Source organism: Suricata suricatta, chromosome 8 (genome assembly GCF_006229205.1).
Source record: "Suricata suricatta isolate VVHF042 chromosome 8, meerkat_22Aug2017_6uvM2_HiC, whole genome shotgun sequence".
Classification (NCBI taxonomy): Eukaryota; Metazoa; Chordata; class Mammalia; order Carnivora; family Herpestidae; genus Suricata; species Suricata suricatta.
The window spans coordinates 139,380,480-139,403,031 of record NC_043707.1 but is presented as its reverse complement, the minus strand read 5'-3'; the positions used below and the strand labels follow the sequence as shown (position 1 = coordinate 139,403,031).

The 22,552-nt window shown below is 61.1% G+C and overlaps 1 long non-coding RNA gene across 1 annotated transcript; it reads right to left on the bottom strand.

Annotated features, from left to right (window-relative positions):
* Positions 1-12,725: 12,725 nt before the first annotated feature.
* Positions 12,726-13,526, bottom strand: LOC115299300. Its single transcript, XR_003912101.1, has 2 exons — positions 13,235-13,526; positions 12,726-12,900 (listed from the first exon to the last, which is right to left on the bottom strand). It is a non-coding gene; the product is annotated as an uncharacterized LOC115299300 (long non-coding RNA).
* Between the last annotated feature and the right edge of the window lie 9,026 nt (positions 13,527-22,552).

Sequence of the window (22,552 nt, the reverse complement as noted above, 5' to 3'; positions counted from 1 at the left end):
CCTCCCCGGGGCTGAGGGATGCCCAGCTCTGTCCTCTAACTGGGCTTGCTGGTGCCCCTCCCGAACCGGCCTCCCGACGGCGTGGCACAAAGACAGAAGCAGGCATACGTGTGCTTTGCAAATCAAGGACAGTGGTGTTTACTTTATTATCATGTTTTTACAGGTGAGAACATTCAAACCAGGCAGTTGTGTCAGGAACATTAGATCTTGTAGTTAAAGCGTGCAGGTTGAAAAGTGACCGGTGTTGTGCTTGGAGGGTCCCTGTGTGCACCGTCCCGTAGCAGAGGATGACTCATATTCTCCCCCAGGAACGTTAATGTGCTCTGCTCCCGCGGAATGAGTCCCTCAAAGCCTGGAAACACGCTCCACGCCTCTTTTCGGTGCATTGAATGTGAGGATGCTTCCGGATCCGGCCAGCTCCTCCCCCCCTTCAGACTCCCCTCTCCCTAGAGACGCAGCTTTGGGTAATTAGGCGGAGCCCCTTCAACTAGGCCTCACGTGGGGTCTGCTCTGGGCCGGGAGTGAAAGCATGTGCGCAGCACTAGCGTGCGTGCACCCATGCTCACACGCCTGTCCCCCGGCTGCCTGTTTCCTGCGGTCTCCGTGGAAGGGAGAAGACAAATGTGGACTGGCAGGAAAACCCATTTGAAAAGGAACCTAATATAATCACTGCCCGCTGCTGCAGAAAACCCAAGGCCAAATGTGTTAAACACCTAACCTGTCCCATTTCCGCTGAAGTCGGTTTCCTGATAAACTAGGTCCAGTGGTTTTATTCTGGGGTCCTTCAGAACTCTGGTTCTCATAAACGAGGAGCTGACAGTCACCAGCTAGCGTTCGCCTCGAAGGTGACGGTGGGGGCGGCCAATGTCGGCACTGCCGCTCCAGGCGCCTGACCCGGTGAGGCCCGAGCCCTGGGTGCCTCCGGAGGGCAGCATCCCAAAGGGGGACGCTTCGCCTCTGTTCACAAACATGTCCCGCACCCTCTCCCCTGGTCTGCGTGAAGGGTGTTTCCAGCCCCCCAGCTGCTCCCACCTGACACCCAGGGCCCCCAGGACAGCTCACGCTCCCTCGGTGCCTTCCTGCAATCAGTGCCCATCCCCGCAGAGCCGAACAGCTAGCTGCCTTTCTCTTGCCCACAGTGTCCACAGCAGTGGGGCGGTCACATACCACTGGTGGCCAGACCCCTGCTGAAGCCCCCCGGAGCTTCCCCGCTGCTTCTGGGATCAAGAGCCAGTCCTTTTTTTTAAAAAAATAAATTTTTAAAGTTTATTTATTTATTTAGAGAGACAGAGCAAGAGCAGGGGAGGAGCAGAGAGAATCGGAGGCAGGCTCTGCGCTGTCAGCACAGAGCCCGATGCGGGGCTCCCATTCATCAACTGTAGAATCATGACCTGAGCTGAAATCAAGAGTCTGCAGCTCAATCAACGGGGCCACTCATGCAGCCCAAGAACGGGTCTTGATATGACCTGTAAGGCCAGCACGTAGTAGGTGCTTAGTGAGCACTTGCTGGGCGAATGTGTAGCGGGCAGGCGCCTTGCCCTCTCTCCTCGCCCCTGCCGCTCACCCCGGTCCCCGCTGGCTCTCCGAGTGCGGCAGATCCCCTTCCCTCCTGGCCTGGGGCTCTGCCTCTCCTCGGAAAACCTCTCCCCTGCCTCCCACCCATCGTTCGGGATTAATCCTTGCTCCAGACCTCAAATCAGCTTAAACTGCATGTCCTCTGGGAGAGGGGGACATCATCAGCCATTCTCCTGCCACCGCAGCCCGAGTCTCTTCCTTATGGCTTTATTTAGCGTTCTGCTTTTCCTTCAGGACAGAGGGTGGCTGGCTCTTTTCTCTCCCAGAGCATGGCAAGCTCACTCACTCGCTCAGTATGTGTGTGCTGAGCTCCTGTGTGACGGAGCCCCTCGTGTGTGTGCTGAGCCCCTCACGTGTGCTGAGCCCTGCATGACTGAGCCACGCCCAGGGTTCACAATCGTGGTGTGCTCAGGTGAATCACCAGGCCTGCCTTTTAGTCCAGCAGGGACAGGGATGGGAGGCGGTGGGGGTGGGGAGAGATGGGCGCTGGTGGAACACCCACACCAGGACTGGTACATCTGCAGTGCTGATAGACGCCATGGGGAGAAGCCACATCAGGGGGCAGCTTGTCGGGGTAGGGGTATCAGCTCTGCTCCGGGAGTCAGGTCTTGTAGGAAGTGACAGAGGCAGCTGTTCAGGGTCACCTCTTCCCTTTGGGACTGAGCCCCTTCCAGGCCCCGCGGGAGGCAGCAGGCAGGAGCCCACAGCTGGGCCCAGGCTGCCCCTCCTGGTGGGGCGGGAGGCCGTGAGCTGCCCGAGGAGCCCTTCGTGGACCCTCCGGCTCCTGGCACTGGGATGCCGCGAGTCCTGCAGGGCACAGAGACAGACCAGGGCTCAAGCTCATGGTCCCTCACGGGTCCCTCTCACACGCTTCATCTCCCTCTTCCAGATGGCCTGTCCCCAGATGGAAGGGGGACAGTGAGGGCCGCTCTCACTGCGGCTGGCGTGTGGTGTATGGTGGCCCTTGGTTGTGGTCAGGGCCCCCATGGCTTGCAAGCTCCCAGAAGGCGAGGCCTGTGTTGTGCTCACAACCAGGGCCCCAGAGCCCAGCTCGCTGGCGGGGCCGTGCCGCTAGGTGCTCAGCAAATATTTGGGGAAGGGATGGATGGCGGTGATAACACATACAAAGAAACAGGACTGAATATTCCAAAGAAACTTTGTATTCTTGCCCATAACGCAGACTCCCTACTCAAATGCTGGTGTGTCCACAGCTCAGTGTTTGCCTTTCACAAACACTGGCAGGGTTGGCGAGAAAGTTGAAGGGAATCTTCAATTGATTAAGTCGGTGGATTTGTGACCTGAGGCCATCCTGGCCCGGCGCCGGACTCCTTACCACCAGCGGACGGTGGCCTGGATGAGGACTGGTCTCTTATATGCTGATTCTTTATATTTAAAAGACACATATGATAGTTTTTAAAAAAGTGACAGGAAACCCCAAGCAAAAAAGCTCACAGAAGAATGTGGAACAGCAGGTGCTGGTGGGAATGCGGGGAATGTGGGAGACGGTTTGGTGGCTTCTTACAGAATCGAACACACTCTTCCCGTACGATCCGGCAACCGGGGTCCTCGTCACCCGAGGGAGCTGGAGCTTATGGGGGCGCCTGGGGGCTTGGTCGGGTGAGGGTCCGAGTCTCGATCTCGGGTCAGGGGGTGGTCTCCCGGCCTGTGGGCGGGAGCCCCGCGGTCGGGCTCCGCGCTGACAGTGTGGAGCCTCCCTGCGCTTCTCTCCCTCCCTCTGCCCCTCCCCCGCTCTTGCCCACCCACGCTCTCTGTCTCTCAAACAAACATTAAAAAAAAGAAGTAGCAGTTTGTGTCCGCGCAAAAAGCCGCACGAGGGTGCTGCAGCAGCCTTATTCAGAACTGCTAAAACTCGGAGGCAACCACGAGGTCCTCTCGGAAAGGCGAGTGGATGTGTAACATGGTCCGGCCGCACGATGGAATGTTACTCAGCGCTGAAAAGAAACGAGCCACCGAGCCGTGGAAAGACGCGGAGGGCCCTCCAACGCACCACGCTGAGAGAAACAAGCCAGACCGGAAAAAATACAAGCTGCGTGCCTCCGTGAGGTTCCGGAAAAGGCAAAACTAGATGCGGCGAGCCGGTCAGTGTTGCCAGGGGCCGGGGGTGCGCAGGGGAGACGGGCTGAGGACCAGGGAGTCTTGGGGCAGGGGGACCCGGTCTGGAGGAGCGATCTCTGTTTTTGTCCCGACCGAAGCGCGCACACCACCGAGACTGAAGCGCCGTATAAACCGTGGGCTCCCGGGGCTGAGGGGGCTGAGGACGTGTCCCCACGCTTGTTCCCAGTGACAGCCCGTGCCCCCTCTGGAGGGAGGTGGTGGCGGGGAGGCTGCGTGTGTGTGTGGGGGGGGGGCGGCGGTCAGCAGAAATCTCCGAATCTTCTCAACTTTGCTGTGCACCTGAAGTACTCTGAAAAACGTCTATTTAAAAAAGAAGCGTGCAGGGCGCCTGGGTGGCTCAGTCGGTTAAGGGTCCGGCTTCGGCTCAGGTCATGATCTCACGGTTTGTGGGTTCGAGCCCCGCGTCGGGCTCTGTGCTGACAGCTCAGAGCCTGGAGCCTGCTTCAGATCCTATGACTCCTTCTCTCTCTGACCCTCCCCTGATCACGCTGTCTCTCTCTGTCTCTCAAAAATAAATACAAAGCATTAAAAAAAAAAAGAAAAAAGGAGTGTGATACATTTAAGGATTGATTTAAAAAAAAAGCAAAAGAAAAGAAAAAGCCCGCAGTCTGGTTTTCCACTGCACACACCCCCTGCGGCAGGACAGCTGTGTGTGGTTGAAGAGATCTTAGTTCCCTACACGGGTTAATAAATACCACACCGATTCGCTGAGGCCCTACTAGGCGTGAGGCGTCTTCCGGACACGGTTGAAGAAGGGTGTGCAGGCGGTGGGCTGCAGAGAGCATGGGGGGAGGGCACGCGGCACACGGAAGGGGGGTACACCCGCTGCTGCCCCCCACAAAGCTTCTGCGGTGGCTAAACATTGATGGGATTTTTGTATTCCATTTTGCAGGCTAATCAAACAGTTTGTGGCATTAAAATGTTTGACAACAGTGGGCCGTGTTCTGGTTCCAATCCCCTGCACCCTGTTGGGAGCGTGTGCTCGGTGGGTGACCACGCGTGATCATGCTCCCGTCAGTTCGCGATCACTGGAGATCATTATCCGGCGCCGGAGTCTCTAGCTCGGGGCTCCCCGCACACGCAGGGCAGGGGCGGTGTTCTCCACGCTCACGGCTCTCACCCCCAGCACCTCCCTCTGCGACGGGTCCCTACTCAGGATCCTGGTTTCCCCATCCCCTTGGCTTTCAATTTTGCCTTCTGTCTTTTCTGTAATTCAGTGGATGTCCCAAAAATCTTAACAGTGCTTCTGCTTTTATTGATAATCACCCAAAATCATTTTGGGAAGTCGTCAGAACATAAGTGTGCATGAAGGAAAATCCTTAGAACGCCTGCACACTTCACCAGCGTTGCATTAGTGGAAATAAGCCAGGACCAACCGGGAACGTCTCCCGACACCTGTGCGCATCGTAACTGTTACTGTTACACATTCATTTCACTCAACAAACACTGATGGATTCCTGTGTGCTTCCGCGTCGTTAGAAACGCTGCAGGCATGACCTCCCGCCGGGCCCGGACCTGGAAGATGTGGTTCCCGCGAAGGTGTGGCGGCGTGCGACCTTGGACAGAGGGAAACGTCCGGAAGCCAGCAGAGATCTGTAGGCACTACCGCAGTCTCCACCTGCCCTGACAACACTGAAAAAGCACAGTAACCACACCCAAGGTTGGGGTGGTGGGGGGAGGGGGGCAGCCACAGTGTCCTCTGAACAAAGAGCCTGGGACTTGCAGAGCCTGGACGAGGCTATGTTTCCACCTTGGTGAGGACATGCCGTCTCATGAGAAGCCTTGGGCAGGCAGGAGGAAAGACACAAAGAGGAAGGAGCCCTAGTGGGAGAGCTCCATTGCCCTCCAGCAAGCGGGGCTGCGCTGGGAGAAATCAGTTTACGATCCTATTAGCGGCCGGCGAGGTTGAGGCTGCAGAGCCAACGTGTGACTCCGGCGCCCTCGCCAGGTTTACTCCTGCCTCCCACGCGCTTCCTGCTTCCACTCCCATCGCCCTTTTGCGTCAGCGAGCGGCGGTGAGGGACAGCCGCCCGAGAAGTGAAATCTGCCCACAAACGTGATGCTCGCTAGCGGGTGCTGGTCTGCCCGTCCGCGGCCGCGCGGGAGCCCCCGTGTTGGGACAGTCTGTGCACCGGTGGGGCCCAGCCAGCGCCGACGTGGGGCACGGCCGCCCAGGAGAAGGCACAGCCAGTTCTCACCGATGCCCGTTCTGGCAGGACACAGACCCCGGAACAACAGACCGCAGGCCCCGGTCCGTTTCTGGCTGTGGCCTTGAAGAGCTAGACGTTATCAGATTCCGAGTCAGAGGAGTGTCCGCCCGCCTGCAGACTCGCTCTGAGGTGCCCGCATCCTCCCCAGCTGTCCGTCCCGGTGGTGAAGACCCTCCAGGGCGGCAGGCAGGGCAGGGCCGGCGCAGGAGGGCAGACGTGCCCATCCCTGGAGGACCCACAGCTCACAAGACCTTCCTTCCAGAGGCCTTTCAACCGCACGAAAGACGCACCATTAATATGCACACTGTGGCTCTCAGGGCCGTGGGGCTGGAGAGGTCTTGCCCGAGCAGCATTTGTTCAGAAACAAGGCAAGGTCGGGAAGGACCCTCCAGGTGCCCACATCACATGGACCGTGGCCAGCTCAGGGGACAAAGAAAGGTATCTGATAGAGGAAGTGGTGAAATCACAAAATCAATCATCATGGATGTTACGCCCAAGCCCTGATCCTAAGGGACACCGGAAGGGCCTTCCCAGTGCCCCCCACGGCCCTGCGTCAGTCAGCGGGGGGGGCTCTCTCTCTCGCTCCATGGGCCCCGGGAACAGCATGGCACCTGGCCGGCCTGCCCTCGCTCTGGCTCCTCTGCACGGAGGACCGCACCACCCCTGAAGGGCACCTGACTGCTGCTGTCCCCGCGGCGCGTCCCTGTCTTGCTGCTAAAAATCCAGAGCAGATTCAGGTCAGCGAGGTTGGAGGCAGCTACATGCTGGACAAATGGCATTGTACGTAAATTTACGTGGCTGAGCCCGGCGGCCCCGGTCCCAGCGGCTAACAGGTGCGGGCTAATGTCACGGCCGTAACCTTGCTTCTCAGGTGGGGCGCTGCCAAGGCTGGCTGCGTCCCCGGTCCTCTCCCGGCGGCGCCAGGGAACGGGTGCAGCTTGTCTGGCCCCACTCACCTTTCCAGAGTCTGGGCACCAAGCGGAAGGCGGGGCCCGCCCTGTTATCTGTCTCCGCACGTGGCGCTGGGTCCGTGGGGTGTTGGCTCCCGCACGAGGATCCGCTAACAAGGTTTGTGCCTCGTCGAGGCTTTATGACCGAACCGTCTGGAATTCTTGGACATTTTCAAACTAACACAGTTGGCATGAATTTAGAGGTGAAAAGGTGGGGATAATCTCTTCCCTCGGATTTTGTCAGTCCCAGGATACAGAACTTCAGTCTTGTGGAAGGCCAGGAGTTGTCCCTTGCTCTGTCTGTCTGTCTTTCTCTTTCACACACACAGCGTGGGCTTAGCCCAACTTCAGAGTTTCAGGGTGCGGTCCACACAGACCTCACTTCAGCTGCAAGCTCGGGGGTCCCCAAGACCATCCTCAGGTTAGCTGGTTCTCTAGAAGGACTCACCGAACTCACCGAGGGCTGTTACCCCCACGGTTATGGTCTCCTACAGGGAAAGGATACGGGCCAGGATCAGCGAAGGAAGAGATGCAGCAGCGGGTCCTGGAAAGTGCTGGAAGCCGCTTCCGAGGTCCCCTGCCCATGGAGTTGGCTCGGGTTGCTCCCGGCATGGGCGTGTGATGCACACGGAGGACGGCCGTCAAGGAGCCCTCCGGAGCCTCACTGCCACGTGCCTCTCAGAGGTGTGGCTGATGATTGGTCCACTGCTTATTGATTGGTTGGTGCCCGCGTGGTTGACCTCGGTCTCCGGAGGACTGATCCCTGTGACCCCAAGTCCCACGCTAACTCACAGGGTTGGTGTTGCCCGAGGCCCCCAGGACGGCAGACCCTCCGGTCAGGCAGGACTTTTAGAGCTGAGTGGCCGGAAGTGGGGGACAGAGCCCAGATTGAACACTGCCCCGCCCCCCCGCATGGAAAAGCTGACATAAAGTGTCCTGGTGGGTCTGTAACTCCCTCTCCCTTCTTCCTAAGCTGGGTGGAAATGTCTTATCTCTTTTCTCCGGATTGCCGCTGAATCCCCTGGAACTAATGTGCATTGTACGTACCTGATTACAAAGGGAGCCGTTTTACAGAACATTTTTCCTCTCAGGAAAATGAGAGGCACCCTGCCTTTCTCTCGCTAAGAGAGAAATGTTCTTTTGAATAATTTTTTAATTTGCTGAAAGTTTTTGATCCCATTGCTGTGAGGATGCAACCTTCCGGCGGAGCGGCACCCAGATAACGACGATTTAGTATTTGCTCTGCTCCAGGGCGAGGCCAGCGAGAGCCCAGGGCCGCCGACGGCAGGGCGTCGTCCTGCCGTCCCTCTCCGGTGACGAGCTGCGGGTCCCCGGCCGCCGAGGCGCAGCCTGGCCTCGCCCAGGACCCCCGGGGCCCCAGCAAAGCTCCTGTCCCCGGCCTGACCCCGAGCGGCACGGGCCCCTGTGCCCCTAGGCCAGCCCGCCGCGCCCGCCCGAGATTAATTACCCGGGTCTCCAGAGAGGTGGTGATGGTCTTGCTGCTCACTTACTCCCTGGAGTTTTAAACAGGGACGAACCCGTGTTGGCTCCGTACCTGGTTGGTGGTTACCTAATGTCACCCACAGGGCATGGTGCCGGGTCCAATCAGCTTGGGAGTCTCCACGGGGCTTTTATTTTTTTTTCTAAAGCAATGGCTCTTTATTTTTTTTTTTTAATTTCTTACAGTTTATTTATTTTGAGAGAGAGAGAGCAGGGGAGGGGGGCAGAGAGAGAGAGGGAGAGAGAGAATCCCAAGCAGGCTCCATGCTGTCATCGCAGAGACCGATGTGGGGCTTGAACTCACAAACCATGAGATCATGACTTGAGCTGAAATCCAGAGCGGACGCTCAACCGACTGAGACACCCAGGTGCCCCTCTCACTCTCTCTGTTTTTTTTTTTTTTTAAGTTTATTTGTTAGCAAAGGCTGTTAAAACTTAGACGCCAGGACAGTCAGCACCCGTGCGCCGGAGTCTCTGAGGCAGCAGTGCGGCTCCTGGGGTCTGCGGTCCGCCCTCGGACGTCTCAGCCCTCCTGGCCTGGGCGGCTTCTGAGCTGAGGGCACTGTGCTGTGAGGTCACCGTTCGGCACCGGGCCTGTGGGCTGGAGCTGGAGGGGGCCGACCCTTCCGGGGAAGCCTTCCGCGAGGCAGGGCCAGCGGGCTGCACAGGCTCCGGAGGACAAGGGCGTGGCCCCGCCCCGCCCCTTGCCCCGCCCCCCCACGCGTGCAGGCCTGGCCACCCCAGCTCCTGACCAGCACGGGGCTCTGGGATGTCCACCTGCAAAGGAGGCGGACACAGAGGTGGCCATGCTGGGACGGAAGCTGGCCCTTAGCAGGTCCTGGTCGATGCTGATTGAACAACCGAGTCAGGCCACACGGGGGACCCTCCAGGGTCTGAGTCCCCCACGCTGATGGGGCGGCCATAGTGACACTGACCTGTTCTCAGAGCACCTCCATTCGCGCCTGGCACTGTCCTGAGCCTCTTCCGGGCTTCATCCCATAGGACTCCCGAAGCGCCCTGCAGGTGGGCTCTCTCAAGTCGCACCCATTTACAGCTGGGGAGACTGAGGCACTGCGAGGTGAGGTCACGTGCCCCAGGCCACATAGCAAGGAGGCGGTGCGCCAGGCTCGGGCTTGGATACCCCGCCCCTGCTCAAATTCCCCTCTGCAGGGCAGAGGCCCCCTCGGAGGGGATTGCCGGAGGGGATTGCGGCCCCCGCCCCCCAGAGCGTCCTGGGCGCCCTCACGCTGCAGGGCTGGTGTCTGGGTCCCGCCAGCAGGGGGCAGGATGAGACCGGGAACCGCAGCCGCGGCCGAGGCTCGGATCCGGGGACGCTCGGGGAGGGCGGCAGGTGCCGGCGGAAAGTGGCTTCTTCCCTGACGACCTGCAGGATCTGCCAGGGGGACCCGGGTCGCCGCAACTGCCTCCGCAGAGAAAGTCCTCACGGGACGGTGCCCTGGCGGACACCGGGCGTGGAATGGGAACCAGCGTGTGAAACACGAATCGGGAAGTGGCAGCCGCTCTCCGGCTGGCTCATCCCAGAGGAGCCCCCCAGACGGCCTGCGGGGACCCCCAGCAGCGCACCCATCCCCCACTGGTCAGGAGGCAACGTGGGTCGGATCCGCAGCCATGCCCACACTGCGCAGTCTGTGCAGGGGGGCCTGGCAGGGGGGCCTGGCAGGGGGGCCTGGAGGGGGTGCAGCTCTGCTCACCCCACCCTCTCCCCCCGCTGTCCCCGAGCCCAGTCCCTCCAGGGCTCTCTGGGAGCTGCCAGGAAGCTAAGCTAAGGCCCCCTCGCCCACGGGGCCCCTGCAGAAAGCACAGCCAGGACATGGTACCCAGGCCCAGGTTGCAGACTTTCCCTCTCTCCCTGAGCCCCTCTCCATGGCTCCTTCTAGAAGACGTCTCTTCCTTTGGGGAGCCTCTGATGAATCACGATGGAGGGGTGGTCACACTGGTCCAAATTCCTCAGTCATGAGGGAGGATGCCCAGGCCCTGCTGCAGCCTCGGGGCGCTGGCTGGGGGGGGTCCGGGGGTGCGTGAGGCCCCGGGGGCAGGGCTGTGTTCTCTGCACCCCTGCTCGCCGCTCCAGCTACGATTTCTCCCTTCTCTGCCCCAGCTTTCCTTCCCTGCTCTGTTCAGACCTGGTTCCTTCCTCAGCTTCTCTCCTGGGGTGCACACCCGCGCCCCCAGCCCTGCAGGTGGAGGGACCCCGCCAGCCCATGGGTCATCGAGGTTTTGGGGCCGTGCACCTCATGCTCCCCAGAGAGGGACCGGCCTTGATGCCGGGTGACGGACCCCACAGACGCTCTGCTTCGGGTGCGCCCAGGCACCTTCACCCCGAATCTCCAGTTGGCCAGGGTCCAGAGACAGGCTGGAGCTGAGCACCAGACCTGCGGTCAGACCACCCTGCGGGCACAGCAGGGGGCCCCGGGCGCTGGCATCTCTGCAGGAATGAGAGACCCGTCACAACACAGGGTTCCTCCTCCAGAACGGGGCCTCCCCAGCCTGACCGGGAGCGCACGGTCCCTGCCGGGCGCCGGGCTGACTGCTTTTCCTGGGTCTCCACCGCAGTTCTTCCACGGCTGTCTGTGCCCGCGGGCCCCTGGGGTTGAAGGGGGCCCCAGGCCCCAGGCAGCCCCCCAGCTGTGACTCCTGTTTTAACTACAGCTCCCTGGCCCGGCCCTGAACCCCGGTAAACGGTTCTCTCCACGGCAGGCTCTCCTGAGGTCAGCAGACTGCGTCTGGGCCTCTCGTGAGCCGGGTCGGGACTTTCTCTGTGGAGGGGGGCCCGGGGACCAGGGGGCTGAGGAGCAGAGGTTTGGGGCAAGCTTCCTTCTACCCAGACCACACTCCTGCCTCCAGACTCCGAGGCCCAGGCGGGCCGCACCTTTAAGAAACACAGCCGATTGACACCTGGGGGTCGGCCACTCCTCACTTCTGTGCCCGCCGGACAAGGCCCAGGAAGCCACCTCCCTGACCGGTGACTCCTGTCCCAGGGGTTCCAGGCAGTCTGCGTCCTGCTCTTGCTCTTTGGGCTTCTAGAAGCCCGTGGAGCGCCTGACCTGGCACTGGGGAAGGACAGCATGTAGGTGTGTGGGTGTGGAGGACAGTGGGCGGAACCAGGAGGGGGCACTGTCTGCAGCGTCAGCTGGGCAGGCTTAGCTTAGAATATGGTTGAAATTTTTCCTTTCAATTTAAAAAATTTTCAAAAATGTTTTTTATTTATTTTTTTGAGAGACAGAGAGCGCGAGCAGGGGAGGGTTATTTATTTTTGAGAGAGAGGTTGACAGAGGAGAGAGAGAGAGAGACAGAGACCGAATGTGAATGGGGGAGGGGCAGAGAGAGAGAGGGAGACACAGAATCTGAAGCAGGTTCCAGGCTCTGAGCTGTCAGCACAGAGCCTGACGCGAGACTCGAATTCACAAACCGTGAGATCATGACCTGAGCTGAAGTCTGACGCTTAATCGACAGAGCCCCCCAGGCGCCCCTAGAATACAGTTTTGAAGTACTGATTATCCATTTATCCAACACGCATTTGTGGAGTATCTGTTTCGTGACAACGGTGAAGACAACATTGGGGACACTGCCTGCCCCGTGCAGGTGAGGGTCTGGGTGCGGAGGATGGACCTCAGTGTCTAAGCAGAGTGCACGGTGTGCAGGGCCCCACGAGGGCGCTGGGGACAGACCGGGGCAGGGAGGGCCGGGAGCGTGCGGAGGCACTGAGCGTTAAGTCATGACAGAGAGCTGGTGTGTCGGAGGCCAGCAGCCTGGGGTGGGGGGTGAGGGGTGAGGACCAGCGTGACCTACGTGCCCTCTGTAAGTAGCTCTAGCCATCTTGCTGGGGGGTAAGGCTCACGTGAGGGCAGCCGACCCCACCACCCTGCGAATCCCACCGCGGGGGGAGGACGGCTGGGTTCCTGACTACAGCAAAGGGCCGGCAAACACAGACGCCCGGGGGCACCATCTTAAGACCAAACATGACCGTTTATTTCATGTGTCAAGTTGGCTGGGCCACAGCGTCTAGAAACGGGGCCAACCATTATTTTGGATACTTCCATGAGGGTGTTTCTGGATGAGATTGACCCTTAAATCATGCGAGCTTTGAGTGAAAAGCAGATTGCCTTCCATAATATGGTGGGCCTCATCCAATCAGTTGAAGGCCCCGACCAGAACAAAAGACTGGTGTCCCCCAGGCAAGAGGGGATTCTGTGGCAGGCGGACTTGGGACTTGAATCACAGCATCAGCTCTTCCTGGGTCTCCAGGCCGCCCGTCCATCCTGTGGATTTTGGGCTTGCAGCTTCCATAATTGCGTGACCCAATTCCTTGAAACAATGTCTCTCTCTCTCCACATGTGAGCATATCATTTTATTTCAGTTTTTCTGGAGACTCCAGGCTCACACATGGAGACAGGACACAACTGGGGTTTCCTAGGACGGGAGAAATGGTGGTTGAGAAGCAGCCGCCTGCAGGGGCCGGGTGGGGGGTCCCTCTGGACCTGGCTGAGCTCTGCCTGTTCGCGTCGGGTCTGAGGGAGTAAAGACCACGTCAACTCAGCCTCACCAGCCCCAGAAAGCCTTTCCTTTGCTGCAGGACATGCACCCCTGTGCCCCTCCCCCAGCCTTCGGCCCCTTCCAGGGTGCTTCTGGCTGTCCTCTGTGCTGCCCGTCTCTACGGTGCTTCTTGGCCATGAGTCCAGAAAGGGGAAAGAAGAGAGAATCTGTCTGCCGTCATTCTGAACAGTCCTTACTGCTCTGGCCACGCCGGACCCTCTCCTGCATCCCTCCCCAGTCCACCACTGGGGAGGTGCAGCCCCCAAGTCCCACACAGGACCCCCCACCCCATTCCTGAGGATCAGACACCTCCATCTCCCCTCCGCTCCCCGGCTGGAGGGGTGCGGTCTCTTGTCCACTGGTCACGCCCCGCCTGCTGAGGCCGGAAGCCGCCTCCTGGGAGTGGGGTTGGCCAGCATGAGGTCTGCGGGGCATGGCGTGACGGAAGCCATGTTCTCAGGCGGCCCGGTGGCCACAGGTGGTGGCATCCAGACACAGTGGCTTTCTCGGCTGGCCCTCAGAACTGTCGTGGCACCAGCTCCTGGGCCTCAGTTTCCCTCACCTGCTGCTGTTTCTGCCTGGAGGGGTTTGTGTCCTTTCTCTCCCCAACGCCCCCTTCACTCCCCTAGCCACGCCCCCACATTCTCAGAATCCGTAATTCCTGTAAGAAACTCCCTTCTCCTGACACTTGGGCAGGGCTTCGCATGGGGTGCGGGCGCTGCACCAGGCGGATCAGCTGGTCTTTCCACACCCTGTCCCGTGTCACAGAGGGCGTGTCACCGAGAGGCCTGGGTGTCCAGGTGGGCGGTCACCGCCTGCTCCTGACGTTCCTTCCTGGGAGAGACCCTTCATGGAAGGCTCTGGGCCTCTTGTCCTGTGTGCTCTCTGTCTCTCTCTGTCTCTCTCTCTCTCTCTCTCCTCCTTCCACCAGGGTGAACCTGCTGGGTGGGTGGTAGCCCTGGGTCCAGCTTTGCCAGCAGGCCACAGACAGAACAGGACACATCATGGGCCAAAGGGACCACGTCTCTGTCCTTCCTCTCTGCGCAGATGGGGGAGGCGGCCAGCCGGTGGGTGTGTCTGCCTGGCTGGTGCAGGTGTGCCCGGGGCAGGGGGCCCCCTGCCCCTGCCACAGAGCTACACCCCACCCTTCATGACAGCAGTGAGATTTTGGTTCTCCCAGCACTGACTCATTTGTCTGATTTCTCATTCAGTTCAGAACTTGGATGGGAAGAGGGGCGACGTGACTTGGGTCCCCCTCAAAGACCTGGATGACAGGCCAGCTTTAAAAACAGCATTTTCGGGGCACCGAGGGGGCTCAGCCGCTGTCTCTGGCTTCAGCTCAGGTCACGATCTCACAGCTCACGGGTTCAAGCCTCACGCTGGGTTCTCAGAGCCCGGAGGCTGCTTCCGATCCTCTGTCTTCCTCTCTCTGCCTCTCCCCTGCGTGTGCGTGCATGCGCTCTCTCTCAAAAAAATTTTTTTTAGAGTTAAAAACACCCACATTTTTAGGGCACCAACTCCCTTCTCCGCCCTGGTATTTCCCTTGTACCAAACAGAAAGCTGTGTGGGGCCTGCCGCTGACTGCCTGCGTGGCCCGGGCACACTCCCAGGCCCCTGGGTCCTCACAGTGAAGTGCAGATAAAAGTACTTCCCGCTGAAGTTTTCGGAAGCAAACAACCCCGGGAAAGAGCCTGTGCTCCGTGAGCTGCCTGGTCCCCGGTCCCACATTCCCAGCTCTGGGAGCGCGTGGCCTCTGGTGGGGACGCCTGGCTGGCCTCGCCCCTGGGGGCTCACGCACGGACCTGCCGCTGTTCCTGGCGCCACGCGTGAGCCGCAGCCCGGAGAGCCCAGGCCACAAGCCACGAGCGACCACGTGAGGAAGGAGTGGGGGTCCCGCTCTTGGCTGAAACCCTTCCTCTGGCGCCTTCCAGGACTCACGTTTTCCTTCTGATGCTTGTACCCGAGGGAAGGATGATATAAAAAAATCTCTGAATAAACCCACCAGGCTTCTGTTGTCGGGAGTTCTAAAGGGCCGAGGCCTCGCGGCGGCGAAGCGTGGGAGGCGGTCCTCGGCGCGGTACTACGCCGTGGGTTTGAGGACATACGCGCTTTCTTTCGGGCGGATTCCGACCCGTCTGAGTGAGAGCCATGTGGACTTGACCTTGCTCCTTGGCCCCTTCGCGCCTGCGTTCCCCTCTGAAGGCGGGGGCGGCCTGGGCGACGGCTCTGGGTTCCAGGCGGTGCTGAGAAGCCACTGATGGGCGCAAGCCCGGGAAGGGACGGCCACGCGGCTGCGAACCCCAGGCGTGGCCACAGGCCCTGGCTCTGCTCCCCTCTGGGGGCGTCTGCTCCGGGGCCTCCCGGCCGGGGGGCGGGGCTGCGGCCTTCTGAAGGGGCCCTCCTGAGGCTCGCCTCTCGAAAGACACGCAGGAAACCTCGGATCACATCGCGCTTGTGGCCAGGGAATAGAGGGGGTACTTAATCTCCTTTTTAGGAACAAGCACACACAGAATTAGCTCCTAGGGGGACGAGCACCAGCCCCCGGACTCACTTCGCTGACATCCACGCAGCGGAGCTCCCACGAAACTCTTGAACTAATTCCAGGGAGAATTCTCATCCAAGAACACCCACCGCAAACAGCCGGATGCGGGAGTGATGTCAGAGCGTGACCGCACGGCTGAGACCCAGAGCCCTCCCGGATGCTGCTGGCAGGAGGGGGGGGGGCTTATTTCCAGGATCCCCATCCTGGGGACTCGCCAAAGAGGGGGCAGAGGGCTGCCGGGACCCAGAAGGGTGGTGCGATGTGATCCGGATCCTTCCGGCAAGACGCCCTTGGCTGCCTCCTCCCGCCGCTGGACTCTGTCAGGCGCCTCTCCAGCGACAAGGGCTCGCCCTCTCCTGTGCTATTTGTGGCTCTGCTGCTCACGTGGGCTCCCACTCGGTTGGGAGGAAGGCTGTGTGTGCCGGCTGGCCAGTGTGGAGCCACCTCCTCCTGCCCCTTCATCTCAGCCCACGGACATCGGCTGCTTGTCCAGGGACAGTCTTCTCCCTGTTCCAAATAGGCACGGCAGGCATCCGTGTCCAGACACCCCCTTTCTCGGTGGATGGCTGTGCCCTTCCTGCTCAGGGAAGTGGGCAGGGGTGGGGGGTGGCGGCTGGGCTTATCTCTCTTTGCCACTTTACCCTGTGATCAAGGCACATGTGTTGTCAAGGCTGGGACGCCAGGAAGCAGGGGATAAGTGACCTCTGGGGACCTGCACCTGCTCAGATTCCAGGACGGTTTTCATCCGCCGGTGGAACCGGGAGAAAGATCCAAATCCAAGCTGCCATCCATGCACTGAAATGGGCCCCTCTGCCCATCGGGAGCCTGGGAGAAGGAGACAGAGACTCCTGTCCGGTCCCAGGGCGCCCCATCTCCTCCTTTCCCTGGGATTGCTCTGGAATCTTCTGAGCCTGCTGCCTGAGGCTGCTGGGGTCCCCCGGCCCTCGCCCCATGAATGCGGGTGGGCTCTGCTCCGAGATTGACAGGTGACAGGTGCCTCTGCTCCGCGCCCCAGGCGTCAGCCAGCCGCACTTTCCTGCCCACGTTTGCAGGTTTGGGGGTGACAGCAGGATGTGTCGAGGGCCTTGGGGGTGGCGGCCAGCCCTGGCTTCTGCTTTAGGGCAAGAGTCACCGGATTGCGGCAGGTCCGCCCGGATCAGGTGTCCACCACGTAAAAGCCAGGCTTCCGGAGGAGGAGGGTGGGGCCGGGGCCCCGGGAACTTTCGGGGCTGGCGGAGAAGACTGCGGCCCTCCCTGGGGGTGGGGGTTCTGTGGGTGCATATACGTGCCTCGCTCAGAAATGGACTCACACTGCGCTTTGCTTTCCTGTGCAGATGATACGGCAGCGAAAATCGAAAATCGTGCCGCGGCCCCAGCAAGCGCTTCCTTCTGCTCCCTTCAGGCACAGACGGGGCCGTGACCCCCGAGGCGCCTGTGAGAGGCTCCCCGTGAGTGGCGCGCCCAGACTCGGGGATTATCAGCACAGGCTGGGGTCCTGTGTCCCTATGCCTCCTGCGAAGCAAAGTGCATTCTCCCTTCAGCCGAGATGGAGGGCATCCGTTGGTTTAACATCCACCCTTCCGGAAGGCGCAGGGCGTCCGCCCCGGCCCATTCAGCCCCTGCTGGGACCATGCAGTTAGACGCTCCGTGTCGCAGGCCGACTCGTACCTGCCCTCCACCCCCAGGCCCCAGGCGGTCAGCTTCACGCCCGCAGGGGTCACCTATTTTTCTCGTCACCAAATGGGTGGCACCCAGCACAGGCACAGGGGACTCTTTAGAAATACTTGCAGCCTGGTTCGAGGGTAATGGTGGTGATTTTGATGATTATTACAGTAGTTAACTTCTAAAACCTTTTCATTGCGAAATAAAGTGCACGTGCCGGAAAACCGCAGGCAAACGTTAGCTTGACGGATTATTAAGGCAAACGGCCCCGGATGCCCCCACCCACGTCAAGAAACGGAACTTGGTGGAATCTCACTCATTATTTTATTTATTTATTTATGTATTTTCACTGTTTATTTTTGGGAGCGGGAGGGGGACAAGCAGGGGAGGGGCAGAGAGAGAGGGAGGCGGAGGAGCCCTGCTGTGCACCCGGGGCTTGACCTCACACACCCTGAGACTGTGACCTGGGCCCGAATCAGGAGGCAGGCGCTCAGCCTTCTGAGCCCCCCGCTGCCCCCGGGTGCTCCAGAGCGGATCTCCTTCAACAGACAGGCTCCACACGCATCCCTTTCTTCCCCTTTCTCCCGGTCTGTGAGGGGCCTGGGCCCTTGGACCCACTCTCTGGGTTTGCTGACTGCCCCCCGTCCCCGGGAACTCCTGGCGAGCGGCAGCTGAGGCCGAGGCTCAGCCGGACGCCGGTGGGGTCCCCTAGGCGAGGTGCTGAGTGCCCCCGCCAGGGGCACGTGGCGTCGGGATTTACTCTGGTTCAGTGTTAGCAGCTGCAGTGGGCAGACGCGTGTCCCAAACACAGGCTCAGGCCCAGACCTGGGACCTGTGACCGTGACCTTATTTGCGGATGTGGTCAGGTTACGGTGAGGCCCGACTGGGTTAGCGGGGGCCCTCATCCAGCGACCGCTGTCCTTAGGAGAAGAGGGACATGGGGGCACAGACCTCGCTCTCCCCGGGATGCTCCGGCCCGATTCCTGGACGTCACGCAGAGTGGGTTAGGGGTCGGCTTGACTTGGTGCGGGTGAGAAAAGAGTTTTCCTCGGACTTGGCAGTGTGAGAAAGGTGCCAGACCCGGTCTGTGTCCCAGGGCCCCAGGGGACCAACAGCACCTCCCTGGACACCCAGCTTTCTTCAGGGCACACGAGGGAAATTGGCTGTGTCTGGAAATGCCCCCCGCCCGGCACGCAGGCTCCAGGTTTCAGCCCCTTGGCCTGGGTGGGGAGCTGCAGCTGGGAAGGGGGAGCCCTGTCCCAGCCCGCCTGTGGTCCAGACAGGTCCGTGTCACTGGGGACCTTGCACCCCCCACTCCCATGGCGATGGATGGACGGACGGACGGACATGAGAGGCACTGGCAGAGTGAGAGAGATTATGAGTCCAGTCCAGTCCAGTCCAGACACCCTGCCATCTGCGTGCTGAGTCACGGACAGGCTGTCCCGTGAGCCCTTCGTGAGGTTTGCCCTCCCGAGGATTTTGCTGGAGAGACTGACCTTAGGGCTCCTTCAAGGAGCGGGTTTGGGCCCTGCTGCCCAGCCCGAGAACCCCACGTCCGGTGCCTTCCTCTTCCTCCCTCAGGACCCTGCTTGCCCGTCCTCTGGCGCCGGTCCTTAACTTGGCTGGGCCCCTCCTCCCAGGGGAGCTGCCCCCACACAGTCCCCGGATGGTTTCTGGGGCTGTGCCCCATCTCTGTGGGTGGGAGAGTGACAGGCAGCTCTCCCCGGCTGTCAGCCACCGGGAGGGGGACCCGGAACGGGAGGGTGAGATCCAGCACCGTGGGTAGAGCAGCGTCTGCTCTTCAGAGAGGGCTCTTGGCCAACGGGCGGCCTCCTCTGTCTTGTGCTGGTGGCTCCTGTCCCCGGAGCAAGGCCTGGGAGGCACTGCCGAGTCCACTGGCAGACGTTCTGCCCGGCCCCGGAGCTCTGGGGTCCCGGGTCCACCGCACTCCTGGCTCTGACCTTCACCACTGGGCATGACCTTGGCCAGCCCTCAGGGCTCTGTCGCTCCAGGCACCCCAACCAGGACCAGCCAGTCACCCCAAGTCCCTGTAAGTCCTGGGCCCTCGGGGAATCAGCCTCCTTAATAAACTCAGACCTGCTTCCTTGTCTGTGGCCGCGCTCCGGGTGGCCCTTAGCGTCTTTCCTGGATGAGCTGTGCGCACATCTGTCTCCAAACAGACGGCAAACACCTTTCCGAGCTGGGACCCTCTGGGCCGGTGCGTTCTCAGTCACCCTCTCCTCCAGGAAGCCCTCCCTGCCCCTGGAGGCGGGATCCTCCTCCGCGCCCTGCCTGAGGTGCTTACTGACGTCCAGCCATATTCCTCCACCCAAGCCTCGGGCTTCCGGAGGGCAGGGCGGGGTGGGGGGCCCTGTGGGCTCCCTCCAGGACTCAGAATGTGGGATGCATGTACTGAGATGTTGGGGAGCTCAGTTCTCTCTCCGAGGCGGTGCTGGGCTGGGGAGGGCAGTGGGGCGGCCGGGGGTGTTGTCCCAGACAGGGAGTCCCAGAGCTCCTTGTGGGGACTTTCTGGCCCCATCCTCCCTCCTCCCAGAGCCGCGTGGCTGCCTCCAGGCATGGAGCCCCATCTTTCCCGGAGGCTCTGTCTCCACGCTCAGCGGCACTGCCGTGGGGACACCAGTGTGCGGGCACCGCCTTCCGCGCTGTCCTCCGATGCCTGCGTGGAGGACAGAGCTGCGGATGCAGGATTCTGGCTGCGCCGAGGTTCAGGATGATGTCGGAGAACTCAGACGCCTGCCCACGGCCCAGGTGGGAGGTGGCTTTGAAGCCGGGCATCTGGGGACCGGGGTGGCCCGGATGAGAAGAGAGGAAGTCACTGCATTATCTCCTTGTGCCGTCGTGACCGGTGACCCCACGTTTAGCGGCTTGGAGCCACGCACCTTAGGTGTGTGACGGTCCGGGCGGTGGAAGTCTACACTGGGTGCTCAGGGATGGACTCCTTCTGGAGGCCGGAGGGAGAGTCTGTTTCTTTTCTTTCTCCTGTTTGGCTCCTGGGCCCTTCCTCTGCCTGCAAAACATCTTGTCTCTGTGACACCCCCACACCTCCCTCTGAGGGGGCCCTTGAGGGGACATGGGGACAGCCCACGTAATCTGGGACAATCCCCACCTCAAGGTCCTGAACTTACTCACGTCTGTCCCCTTTGCCACGCAAGGTGACGCGTCTACGGGTCCTGGGGCAGGAAGGGGGCACCTCTGGCGCCCCTGTGGGCTCTGCCCAAGCAGTCGCCAGTGTCCCTGGTGCTCAGAGAGGAGGGGGAGCAGGGAGGGGACCCCTCAGCAAGCATGGGACTTGCTTAGACCAGAGGCCAGTCCTCCCCGGCCTCGGGCAAGGCTCTGGCGAGCAAACGCGGTACATTATGCAGCATCTCCGTGGAGGGAGATTAAACCTGCATCGGGCTCTGGACAGTCCCTGCCCCCAGCGCCTGACACTGACAGAAGGGGCCGCCGTACGGGAGGCTCATTAAAAATGAAAGCCTGATGCTGATTTCCAGCACACTTGACTTACTTAAGCTGGTCTGAGTGGATAAATACTTCATGCCACAGTTTATTAAGTTCGCACCGACGGAACCTCTCTGAACGGCTCCCAGTGGTCTCGGCAGGAAGGTAGGGGGACCCCCACTCCCGTCACGCCGCCAGCAGGTGGCCCTGTGGGCTCTGGGGGTCCTGCTCAGGCCCAGCTGCGAGTCCCAGGGTCCTAGGGCCGCCCTCTGATGCGGCTCCCAGCGCACCCGTGAGGATCAGAGCCGGAGGGAGTCCGTCGCAGCGAGAAGAAGCAGACAGTGACTGCCTGGTGCTTTCGTTGTTCTTGGCGAGGGAAACTGGGGCCCGGGCAATCTGGGAAATGAGCTCTCGACAGACGTGGGGAGGCTGGCGGCGCCCCGAGGCCGCTGGCACCGTGCGGGTGCCGGGCGCCCACCTGAGCGCTATCTGCCATGTGTCTGCAGGGTCGGCTGGACCCGGGTGCCCGTCACTGGCTCTCCATGCCCTTCCCAGCGTGGCACTCCCCCTCCTACCCAGGAGCTGCAAGAGGAAGAGCAATCTCTGTCCTAAGAAGCTGTACAAAAGACTTGTCGTCCCCCACAACGGGCGGAAAGCAGACACGCAGGCAGCGTGAGGGGGCCCACGACACCCGCAGCCCCGCTGTGGCCTGGTCTGGGCTGTGGGTTCACAGGCTCCACGGCGTGACGGGAAGAGCCCTCCCCGGAGCCCGTGCGCAGGAAGGGCACTGACCCAGAGGGCTGGTTACAGGTGCACGGTGTCCCCCAGACCCACCTGCGTATATCAGAATCTGGTCCTATTTAGAGGGAGGGTCTTCAAAGAGGTTCTTAAGGTAAAGTGAGGTGCTGGTGTCCTCACAGGGGAAATCTGGATGTGCGGGGAGAATGTGTGTGAACATGAAGACAGCTATCAGCGGGTCCCCCTCGGCCTAGGACGACCTGGATTTTGTTCCTGCGTGGAGGGGAGGTCATCCCTGGTGGCAGTGGCTGGGGCAAGGGGACAGCCCGTTTGCACGTGAGCGGCACCTTTTGGGTGAAGAAGCCAAGTCTAGAGGAGTTTCTAAAGTGAGCACATTCAGCGATCAGCCAGCCGGGCTCTGCCCTCTCCCCACTGGACCCAGGGTGGGGGGCGTGGAGGGGTGGAGACTTGCCCAGGGTCACAGTGCTGCAGTGCTGGGCTTTGGCCATAGGGCTTCTGGCTCCTGCAGGCAGAAAGGAGAATGCCAAGGGCCTGTCTTGCGACCGGCGGCAGAGGGACTTGACAGTCAAGTGGCCCCACGGTCCCCAGGCTCTGCGGCCCCTGACTCACCTGGAGCGCGGGCCCACACCCCTATTCCTGCCCGGAGGGTGAGGCCCCTGGGGACTCCACCCACACAGACCCCAATTCCGGCCCCGCAGGATCTGGATGCCCAGTGGCTGCCTCGGGCTGTGAGGACACATCCAGGGTCCTTCCTGCCCCGGCCATCTGTCCACACCGTTGTCGGGTGTGTGGGATCTGGAGGAGCCCGTCCCGGACCATGTGACCCCCGCTGCCCCGTCTCATCCAGTCACAAACTAGAAACGGATCCCCACGGATATTTCAGTCTGCACAGCCAGCGAGGGGAGCAGCAGACGGGCCTCGGCTGAGGCCGCTGCTCGGGGCCCCGGGGCACAGAGGGAGACGCTGTTCTGGAAGCTCGCCCTGCGTGGGCACCGGGCCGAGGCGTGGAGCTGTGGGAGGCTGAGCAGGTCACACCTCAGACCTCGCCTTATCAGTGATGAGGACGGGCAGCTGTCAGTGATGTCAGGAGGACAGATGTCAGGAGAAAGGCAGGGGCCCTGCGGCTCGGCGAACATGGGGGGGATTCCGGGGGATCGCCAGCAGACCGAACAGTGCGGGGACACTGTGGGGAAACTGCGGGGACA